The sequence below is a fragment of the Papaver somniferum genome, chromosome 1, assembly GCF_003573695.1.
Source record: "Papaver somniferum cultivar HN1 chromosome 1, ASM357369v1, whole genome shotgun sequence".
NCBI classification, from domain to species: domain Eukaryota; kingdom Viridiplantae; phylum Streptophyta; class Magnoliopsida; order Ranunculales; family Papaveraceae; genus Papaver; species Papaver somniferum.
The window spans coordinates 11,123,634-11,135,694 of NC_039358.1; positions in this window are offsets into that span (position 1 = coordinate 11,123,634).

A 12,061-nucleotide genomic window follows, 5' to 3' on the forward strand; every position below is an offset into this window, starting at 1 on the left:
CCGTAATACTTGTTTTTTGAGCTTGAGAAGTATGCTTACTAAAGAAAATAATGGATTTCTACATGCTAATAACTTGACCTGAAGCTTGACCGAAAATATTGAAGATGTCGCATCTGAGTTGCTTGAAAGAAAAGCAAACAATCATCTGTTAAAAAAACAGATGACTAATATAAGTTAAATGTTTGTTTATATTTATCCCTTGGAAAAGTTTGGTATCCACATTGTGCTGCAAAATTCTTGAAAAGGCTTCCATTATGAACTTAAATAAGCTAGGAGACGATGGGTCTCCCTGGAAAATATCAGGAGTAGGTGTGTACTAGGAGTTCTATTAATGAGCAATGGAATATTAGTAGTTGAGATATATTGCTCTACCAATGTCACCCAATCAAAGTGAAATTGAAAATAAAAAAGACCCTTTGTAGAATGCTTTCAGCATATCCAATTTCTTACCAATAAGAGCTTGATTAATCTTTTTAGTCTTCATAGAATGAAGTATCACATAAGAAGTGATAATATCATCATGAATATGTCTTCATTGAACAAAAGTTGCTTTAGTTGGAGATGATTTTGATAAAAGATATTTTAATATGTTAGACAAAAAAAATGAAATCATTTTATAACTAGCTTACATTTGTTAATAGGTCTGTAATCAGCAGGGGTTTGAGGGTGTTGAATTTTACCAATCAAAACTTGGTAAGTATGACTGGTAGCTTTGGACATGTGTTTATGTGAAAAAAAAGATGAACCATATCCCAACATTGTTGGTAGAATGAAGCTTGGAAGCCATAATTGCATGGAGAACCCCAACATATGGTACTAAAAATGACATCCGTAATTATGTTGAGCGTCTGGTAATCTAATGAGATTATCATTCTCTGCATTAGATATGCAAGGCATACAAATTGAAGAACATCTTGATGGACATGAAGCCTTGAAGAGTTATAAATATTACTAAAATGAGAAAGAAATATTTCTTCAATTTCATCTTTGGAATCAAACCATAAGCTCAAAGGGCCTTCAATATCTTGAATATTAGATTTTTTCTTATTAAAATTGGTCAAAGTATGAAAATAAGAAGCATTCTTACCTGCTTCTAAAAATTTATCCCCAATTGTTGCATAAGATATTCTTTCTGAATAATTAACCAGTTTTGCAAAGACTTACTAATTAAGATGTTCAATTTCAGGATGAGAAAGTAGAAACTTGTTGTCATGACAATGTTGAAGTTGGGTCAGAATAGTATGACCCGAAGCTTCAATATTACCAGAACATATCCTTTTCCATTGTTGAAGTTGAGTTCTACTATATTTTAGTTTACTAGAAAACTGGTGATGCCAGCTGCGAATAATGGCATCAGTACGGGATGGAAGTCTAAACCAGCATTTGTATAACTTAAAGGGAGAATGCTTACTAGCTAGCTAGTACTTGGATGGCATGCAAAAGAATAAGACTATGATATGATTTTATGGGACTAGATGTTGAAGATGAGTGTTAGTATAACTATTGATCCACAAATTATCTATTAAATCTCTATCTAGTCTAACAGGGACATGAGCATCTCCAGTCCTATGGTAACACCAAGTGGTGTCAATACCAGTATAACGCAAGTCGATGAAACCTAATTGTTGAACATAATTTCTGACATAACTAAAGTGATGTGGATGATGAGTATTACTATGAGTTTCATAATAAGTCTATGGAAAAATTTAAATCGTCTGTTAGAGCACAACTTGGTTGAACTCACCAAGCGTTGGTATGTCAAGTTTGGTTGTCATATTTTAGTATCAAAACTCATCTAGGGTCGCTTGATTAAATACTAGAGTCAACTTCATTTAGGTTAGCCTATAAAGTCTAGGAATGTTGACACATACAAGTATTACTCCGAAGACTTTAAGAATGCAAAAAAGTAACGAACTACAACGACGATATCATCCTTCCACTTGAGGTTAATATTTACTTGAACTATTTCATTCCTGACGTATCTTTCAAGTCGTGCTATATTGAAAACATAACTGTGAAGATGTATATACTGACATATTGTATATAACACTCTAGTGATGTGACATGGTCATAATAGTATGATCATAGTATTAAGGAATTAGACTATGAAATATAACGCTTATCTTTTGAACTTCGTAGATATGACATCGACATAATCTTGTATATAGTGTTATGATTATATGAATGGGTTATGGTGAACATTTCATCATAGGAAATAATGTTTTACATTTACTTAAAGGAAGTACATTCATAAACTTATTTCGTAAATTGGAAGGGAGATCAATAGGTTTATTGGTCCGGCTATACACTGCATATCTTTGGATGACCAGTATGTGTGAGTTGGTAGAACCAATCTTAACTCAGGTTATGTATCTTGGTATAACTAATCACAATGCCTATACTTATAATTTGGTATGACCGGTCCTGGTAATTGTTGTAACCGATCTTAAGTAATTGGTGTGAAGTGTTGTGTGACCGATCATAAGTGTTGTGTGACCGATCCTTATAATTGGCATAATCGTTACTAGTGACTGATATGACCGATCACAAGTAGATACCATGTGTAGATGGAACCGATCCTTGTAATTGGTGTAACCGATTCTAGTGACTAGTGTGACCGATCACAAGTAGGTACCATATTTAGGTATAACTGATCGGAACCCATGTATGTGACTTGGAAAGACCGATCACAACTAGCCATTATGATTTGGGATGACCAATCACATAGTAGTCTTGGAATACATGCAAACCAATTCTAAACTTGTTTGGAAGTGTGGTATAACCCCAAGAAGCAAATCCATATAAATTGATATGAAATAAAGATTTGCAGTGAAAACATGTCAACATACTTTGAACACGAACAATAACTCTTATCATTTATAGTTTAAAGATATTCCTCGGTACTCAAGGTGATCATGTACCGAGATAAATTAAGAATCTTTTTATTATGATTTTTAGTTTTATATGCTTTAATTACCAGCAATTAATGTATAGCTCTAGAGACTAAAAATTATTAATGTGCATTTACTAATTGAAGATTTTTTATTGAGAGATTTCGGAAAATATTGGACCAACATTTATTGGAATTATGAAAACCGAATTTTGGTATTCATTGCATATCTTGAGAATATTTTCGGTTTTCGAAATTCCATGGTGTCAAAACATCCATGGTCTATAAATACCGAAGTTTGCATTTCTAGCAAGCTATCCTAAGAGCCAGGAAAAATTCATTTCTTGTTGCTTCTGGTGGAGCCGTCTATTCGGAGAGGAAAGTATCCTAATTAGGTGAAATCTCTTACGACCGCTCGTCTAAAGACTTCTATGGGATCAAGAAGCTCTACGAGTACCATTGGTACGAAACTAGATAATTCAGTGTTATTAGTTTCCGATTTGATTTTATTGACTAACGGTTGTTGAAACTTTGATTGCACCTAGTTTATTTATGCTTGAGAATCTTCTCTTATGATATAAGATTCACTCAGACTAGATCAAAGTATCGACGGGATCTTTAGAACTATTGTTAGATCCAAATACATCTTGTGATAATCCATTGTTAACAGACTCCGTTCCGTGCGTGATTGATCACAAAAGATTAAAGTGGTGTTATGCAGGTATTTGAAGGCAATAGAAGACTTGAAGACGAAGAAAAATTCTTATTAGTTCCACAAACCTTATCTTTGATAGATCGGATTGGTTAGTTGCGTGAGATCAGAAATTATCATTTGGTAGTATTCTTTAATATCTGAATCTAATAATTGTGAAAATGCGGGGGTCTAACAACCACACCCAACAATTTTTTTAGCAATCTGAGAGGACTTACTCCAATATACTTTATAGAGAATCAACTAGAAAGTCAGACTCAATCTAGAGAAAAGTATATCAAAGAGTTTAATATCTCCAACTCTTAATTCAATCCGCAATCAGGAAATAGAAATCTGCGAGCCCGATTGAATATAAGACGAGTAAACTTGAACGGTATAAAAAACCAATGTTCAAGGATCAATCAATATTAATCAACAACCAAAGGTTGGATTTTCTAATTGATAAACACAAGGCACAACCTGCGATATTTCAATTGTATAACAAAATATAATGCGGAAAAGAAATAACACAGACATCAGAATTTTGTTAACAAGGAAACCGCAAATACAGAAAAACCCCGGGACCTAGTCCAGTTTGAAAACCACACTGTATTAAGACTAATACCAATGATCGTCAAACTGGACTGTAATTGATCCCTAATCAATCTCACACTGATTCAAAGTACAGTTGCGCTCCTTACGTCTCTGATCCCAGCAGGATACTACGCACTTGATTCCCTTAGTTGATCTCACCCACAACCAAGAGTTTCTACGACCCAAAGTCGAAGACTTGATAAACAAATCTGTCTCACACAGAAATGTCTATAGGATTGAATAAATCTGTCTCCCACAGAAATACCCAAGAGTTTTTGTTCAATCTTTTGATAAATCAAGGTGAACAGGAACCAACAGATAAACCGGACTTATATTCCCGAAGAACAACCTAGTATTATCAATCACCTCATAATAATCTAAATCGTAAGATGACGAAACTAGATATTATGGAATCACAAACGATGAGACGAAGTTGTTTGTTATCATGTTTTATCTTGACTATCGGGGAAATTAATATCGAGCAAATCTTAGAGAAGATAGTACTCAAACGATGGAATCAGGCAAGATCACAACACGCAACTACAAGAGAAATAGTTGGGTCTAGCTTCACAATCCCAATGAAGTCTTTCAAGTCGTTAACCAATAAGGTTTAGGAAAACCTAAGGTTAAAGGAGAATCTACTCTAGCTTATGCCACTAGTAACACACAGAAGTGTGGGGATTAAGTTTTCCAGTTGCTAGAGTTCTCCTTTATATAGTTTTCAAATCAAGGTTTTGCAATCCAAGTTACCTCGGTAATAAAGCATTCAATATTCAATGTTAGATGAAAAACCTGATTCAACCAAGCTAATCTTTCAACTGTTAGATCGAACTTAAATTGTTACACACAAATGAAATGTACCCTCATTTAGGTTTATGAACCGTACCCAAACGTGTACACTCATGTTGGCTCAACAATGGTTAACCAAAGTTAGCCATATGGTAAATCTCATATCAACCATATTCATCTTATCCATAACTAGTTCAAACAACTCAGGTGAAACTAATTAAAGAGTTTTTCAATTGCAATATTCTCATAGAAGTATACAAGAACACAATCGAAACAAAATCAGTTTGATTCACTCGAATCAATCATGAACATTATAGCCACGGTTTGCAAAGATTGCATTCCTTATGAATTAAATTTTTAAATTCATGAACTGACCGATTTGATAAAGTAACCGGATTAAGTATGCGTACGGGTATGCATACTTAAGCAACCGGATTTGAGTTTGTTTTAGTTTCCAAACTCAGAAGAATTTTTCGGTTTGAAAACTTCCGCCAGTATGCGTATGGGTAAGCATATTTAAGGTGACTAGTTAAGAGTTTGTCAAAACCAAACTCAGCAGAAATTTTCGGTCGGAAAACTTCCGCCAGTATGCGTACGGCTACGCATACTTAAACTGTCTCTTTCACCAATTTCGTATACACATATGCATATACTTGTCTCCCGGTTTATGGATTTATAGACTAATGCGCTAACACACTATATATGCTTATATCCAAATTTGGTTACATAATCAACTATTTATTTCAATCATTGAAACTTTCTTAGAGGACGTTATATAGTTGTTGTTCACAGACTATTTTTCGTCAAAGCGATTTTCAAGATATTGAAATTATCATAATGAAACATTCCAAGGGAACATCAAATGATTGTATCACACAAACCATGTAAGATGTAACTCGGCAATTTTCATATGATCTAATTCAGACTTTCATCACGAATGTAAGATGAATTCGCCCGAAGCGAAAGCTTTCCAACAGATATTCCGAGAAATATATAAGCGAGATAAACTCAACTCGAAATCTCAAATGTGTATAATAAAAAACTATATAGTAACACGACTTATGTATAAATATAGGAGATAGAGTGGAAATAGACTTTCCAAGTGATAAATAAGTTTAGTCTCCACATACCTTTTTTCGATGAAGTTCCACAAGCTCCCCTTAGTATTTCTTCGTCTTCAAGAGATGAACGCCATGAAGTATAAAGCTCAACTACACAATCTATGTCATAGTCCGAGACATCTAAATAGCCTATAAATCAAGACTCATAGTTTTGGTCATTAACATTGACAAACATGCTTGAGATAGCAATGCATGCGAATTCGACCGAAAAATGCTCTAACAATCTCCCACTTTATCAATTTTAGTGACAAAATTATCAATACATATGGATTATAAAATAAATAAAAACTTTGTAGATTCTCATCCAAATGCTTGATCTCCTTGGCATCTTCAACACGACTTGAAATCTTCGTCACTTCCAAGTACTCCATGATTACAAAGGTTATAAGTTTAGTCTCATAGATGTTGATGATCCGCATCTGTAACAATGAGAAAACAAATGCTCTCGATCCTTGTTATATAGTGTCATAGTATTATTACGCAACATCAAAGTTCAATTGCATCACAACTTTGAGAATAATACTACGGTGATATGTATTACTCCCCCTTAGTCAATACATCATCTCATTATGAAAACCACTCCCCCTTACATAATGATCCGTAAACCATATGTATTTGTAGTATGAAACTACATATTAGTTCTCCCCCTTTTTGTCAATAAAATTGGCAAAGGTACGAAAACTAGTGGGATCCTCATGAAATTTCCATAGAGATTCATGATTAATAGAGAACGACATACCAACAAATTTAGATGCAATCATAAAGCCGAAGATAAATGTATTCATCAAGGAGTTTATAAAGATACAAGATAACCCCTATAATATTCCAGAGCCGCACTCTCCACAAAGGTATGGCGATTAAGCACAAGTTCAAAAAGAACTCTCCCCCATAAAATGTCATTCCAGAGAAAACAACAAAGGCGACCTTGATTTTACAAGAAAAGAAGGATTTCTTTGGACATAACCAAATCACATGAAAACATGAATTTGTATCCAAAGGATCAATAGAATTAACTACAAAACATTATCAATTCAATTGCACATGCTTGTCATAAGAGAACTTACGGTGCAACACAGTAAAAACACAAAGATGTGGATCCGGGAAGATCAATACTGCGGAATAAACAAGAATTTACTCTATTTTCCATCACTATTTGCACAATGACATATAATAGACAATTCTTGTAAACAAAACTTCATCATTTCTTCCATAAATATTTGCATAATGACATAAAAGGCATAACTTCTGTTTTTTCAAAATTTCATTATATCTTTTATCAATACTTTCATAACGACATATAATAGATATAACTTTTGAACAAGTATGGGATAGTCAAGGTTCACGGACGTAAACAACATATCCCATAAAAATTTCCAATATATAAAACCATAAAGATTAAAATTCCAAATATCATCTTCCAAATAACTTAGAATTTAAATAAATAAATCTAAAAACGTTGAAGATGAAAACTTTTGGAACTAGATATGCGTAATCACAATAATGGCTATTCCAAACCTTAGTAATCCTTCTAAACAAAAACAAGAATAAAAATTCTCACAAGAAGTTTCCTAGACATTGAGACCTCTAAAAAATTCTTTATCACCCTCGAACTCCTTGTCGTCAATAGCCATGGGAACATATGGTTCGTGAAGATAGGAGTCAATTCCAACAAACCTTCTAGGCTTATGATGTCGAACCAGGGATTTCTGAATTTCAAGAGTTCTCATAACAATTAGGAGTGGGACTTGGGTTGGGTTAACCCACCTAACCTGTGCCCTACCCGAACGTTGGGCGGACATGCGCAACGTATTTCATAACTTTGGGCAAGCTTGGGAATAAATTTTACAAACCCGAGTTAGATTTGGGAAAGCATGGGTACAAATATTTTTAACCCAAACAACCTGCCCAACCCGAAGAACTATGATATAGTTGTATAAAACTATTTTTATAATTGGTGTTATTATCTATTTAGAGTATTTTAGATATTATCTTCAAATCTAATAATGAAAATATAAATTATATCTATCTCATTAATCATTCAATATGAAAAAAATTTATATTATTGTAAATAATCTTCAGCTTTTTGGAAATTTAAGATAAATGGAGCAATTGAATCTTATTATTACTAAAATTTGTTATTTTCATATTAACAAAATCGCATGTCTAGCGAAACTTGGGCCAACCCGAGGAACATAACTTGGGCGGACTTGGGAAGTATCTACATGGGTTCCACGGGTTCGATGGGAAATCTGGGCACATGATTCCTAACTCGGGTCTGCCTCGACCAAGCCTTCTAACCCTCCTAAACAACCCAAGTCAACCCCTAATAACAATAGCCTTTATTTGCTGAATCTCCTTTCTTGTATCCTTAAACTCTTCAAGAACACTAGAAAACTTCTGAGAATTTGAAGGAACAACTCTTGGCTTCCTCACATTCCTTATTTTTCTTTTCAAAGTTGGAGGAAACAGAGATTTATCTTTTTCCTTCATGATTGATGGCTTAACAATCGTATTAACATCTTTTTCATCAAAAGACATGATGCTTGAAGTGTCCATAAGAGTACGGTTTTGTGAGAGGAATTCACAATTTAAACTCAAAAATCAGTCTTAGGATAGAAAGAGTTTCAGAGAAGGAAAATTAATGTAGGGTTACGCAACCTTTAAACAGGTTCGTGCACACACAACTCTTAAACCTAGAAATAGTATAATTGTCGAGAATAACCCTCTTTTATTGATTGACAGGGAATTCCAATTCTGCAAAAACTAATAAAAGAAGAAACCAAACTTTTCCCGAAAGCCTGAGAAGTGCACAATATTTTCTCTTTTGAACAGGCACATGAGACAAGATACACTAAACAACACAATTAAGTGTACTTCGGTGAACAACAATCTGTCCACCATGTTCCTTTTGAATAGAATTCATAGAACCCTGCCTATCAAGATGTTTAGACCATACATTATTTTCTAATGGTCTTATCTTATCTTTGGAAACTAACTTCTTCGAAGAAGACAAAATCTTACATACCTCGGCAATTTTTTGGGCGAGTTTAAGCTTATTTGCTAGTCGATTTTCTCTTTGTTGAAGTTTGTTGACATATCTCATCTTGTGTTTGTACTTAAAACACTTTGAAAGTTCATGACCTTTGAGAGAACAATAAGAGAATGTCAACGCATATGATGATTCAGACGCCCGTGATGTGCAAGCTGATAGACACATGGTAGAACCTGAAAAATCAGATAAAGAGTTTTCAACAGAAAGGTCAGTTATTTCTTCCAGATTGGTTGAGTCTTCTTCTGAAATAATATCAAGATTGATGAATGTATTGCTATAATTATCAAAATCAATATTTCACAAAGAAGTGAAACACTTGATTTTTCGTCTTCATTGGAATCATATTGATCAGATATTTCATCAGGGGTTGCAACTAGACCTTTGGTCCCAGTGTATTTTCTACGGTTTGGACATTCATTTGAAAAATGACCGAAACCCTTACACTTAAAGCACTGAGGAATATCCTCGTCATCAGTCTCGTCAACATCCTTGTTTTTAGGAGGAACATGATTGTGAGGTTTAATTGATGACCTGGGTTTGTCTCTGGAAAACCGTTTACTTCTCTTCAATAAAAGATCTCTAAATTGTCTTGTGATCAAATAACTGACTTATCAAGATCTCCATCTGATGAATCAGCCTCAGAAAGATCATCCTGAGAGACACAAACACTTTTTAATTTTATCAAGTAATTTAATGTTCTTTTGTGCTTTAAAGACAACATCCTTACCAATTTTGGATGTATGATCATGATCAAATATCTTAATATTTCTAACCAGAGTATTTCAGGAAAGAGCATCAAGATTATTTCCTTCAACGATGGAATGCTTCTTAGAATCGTATCTAGATGGCAGCGATCTGATAATTTTCATTACAATGTCCTTTTCATGAATAGTCTTACCCAATGCAAAAGATGCATTAATAATTTCAGACACTTTGTGATTAAACTCATCAAATGAATCTTCATCTGCCATACAAAGTTTTCTTCAATCGGAATTAAGGTTTTGAAGCCTAGCTTCCTTCTCACTGGTATTACCTTCAAATACGGTTTCTAAGATATTCCAAGCATCTTTAGACCCAGTGCACGTTGTCACATGGTGCTGGAGATCTGGGGTAATGGAATGTATGATGATATTCAAACCGTCGGAGTTTTCTTTGCAGCAAGTATCTCAGCAGCGTCATATGCACTAATATTCTTTGGAACGGTAACATTTCTGGTTGCAACAACGGGAGCATCATAGACATTAACAACAAATACCCATGATTGAAAAACACGCGCTTGAAAAAAGGCACACATAACAATTTTACACCACAAGTAATTATAGCCATCGAAGACTGGTGGTACGTTTATAGAGATACCACCTTTGTCCATATCAGACCGCTACAAACACAAACTTATAAGGTCTTTAACGTGTTTGCCTGCTCTGGTACCAACTGAAAATGCGGGGGTCTAACAACCACACCCAAAAATTTGTTTGGCAATCTGAGAGGACTTACTCCAATATATTTTCTAGAGAATCAACTAGACGGTCATACTCAATCTAGAGAAACATATATCAAAGAGTTTAATATCTCTAACTCTTAAATCAATCCGCAATCAGCAAATAGAGATCTGCGAGCCCGATTGAACATAAGAGGAGTAAACTTGAACGGTATCAAAAACCAGTGTTCAAGGATCAATCAATATCAATCAACAACCAAAGGTTGGATTTCCTAATTGATCGATACAACGCACAACCTGTGATATTTCAATTATATAACAAAATATAATACGGAAAATAAATAACATAGACACCAGAATTTTGTTAACGAGGAAACCGTAAATGCAGAAAAACCCCAGGACCTAGTCCAGTTTGAACAACACACTGTATTAAGCCGCCACAGACACTAGCCTACTACCAATGAACTTCAGATTGGACTGTAGTTGAACCATAATCAATCTGACACTGATTCAAGGTACGTTTGCGCTCCTTACGTCTCTAATCCCAATAGGATACTATGCATTTGATTCCCTTAGTTGATCTCACCCACAACCAAGAGTTGCTATGACCCAGATTGGAAGACTTTATAACAAATCTGTCTCACACAGAAAAGTCTATAGGATTGGACAAATCTGTCTCCCACAGAAATACCCAAGAGTTTTTGTTCCGTATTTTGATAAATCAAGGTTAACAAGAACCAATTGATAAACCGGTTATATTCTCGAAGAACAACCTAGTATTATCAATCAACTCATAATAATCTAAATCGTATAATGGCGAAACTAGATATTGTGGAATAACAAACGATGAAACAAAGTTGTTTGTGATCACTTTTTATCTTGCCTGTCGGGGAAATTAATCTCGAGCAAATCTTATAGAAGATAGTACTCAAACGATAGAATCGGGCAAGAAAAAACACGCAACTACAAGAGAAATAGTTGGGTCTGGCTTCACAATCCCAATGAAATCTTTCAAGTCATAAACCAATAAGGTTTAGGAAAACCTAAGGTTAAATGAGAATCGACTCTAGGTTATGTAACTAGTAACACACAGAAGTGTGGGAATTAGGTTTCCCAGTTGTTATAGTTCTCCTTTATATAGTTTTCAAATCAGGGTTTGCAATCCAAGTTACCTTAGTAAAAGAGCATTCAATATTCACCGGTAGATGAAAAACCTGATTCAACCAAGCTAATATCTTTCAACCTTTAGATCGAACTTAGCTTGTTACATACAAATGAAATGTACCATCATTTAGGTTTATGGACCGTACCCAAACGTGTACACTCATGTTGTCTCAACAATGGTCAACGGAAGTTAGCCATACGTTAACTCTCATATCAACCATATTCATCTTATCCATAACTAGTTCAAACGACGTCTCAGATGAAACTAGTTAAAAAGTTTTTCAATTGCAATATTCTTATAGAAGTATACAAGAACACAATG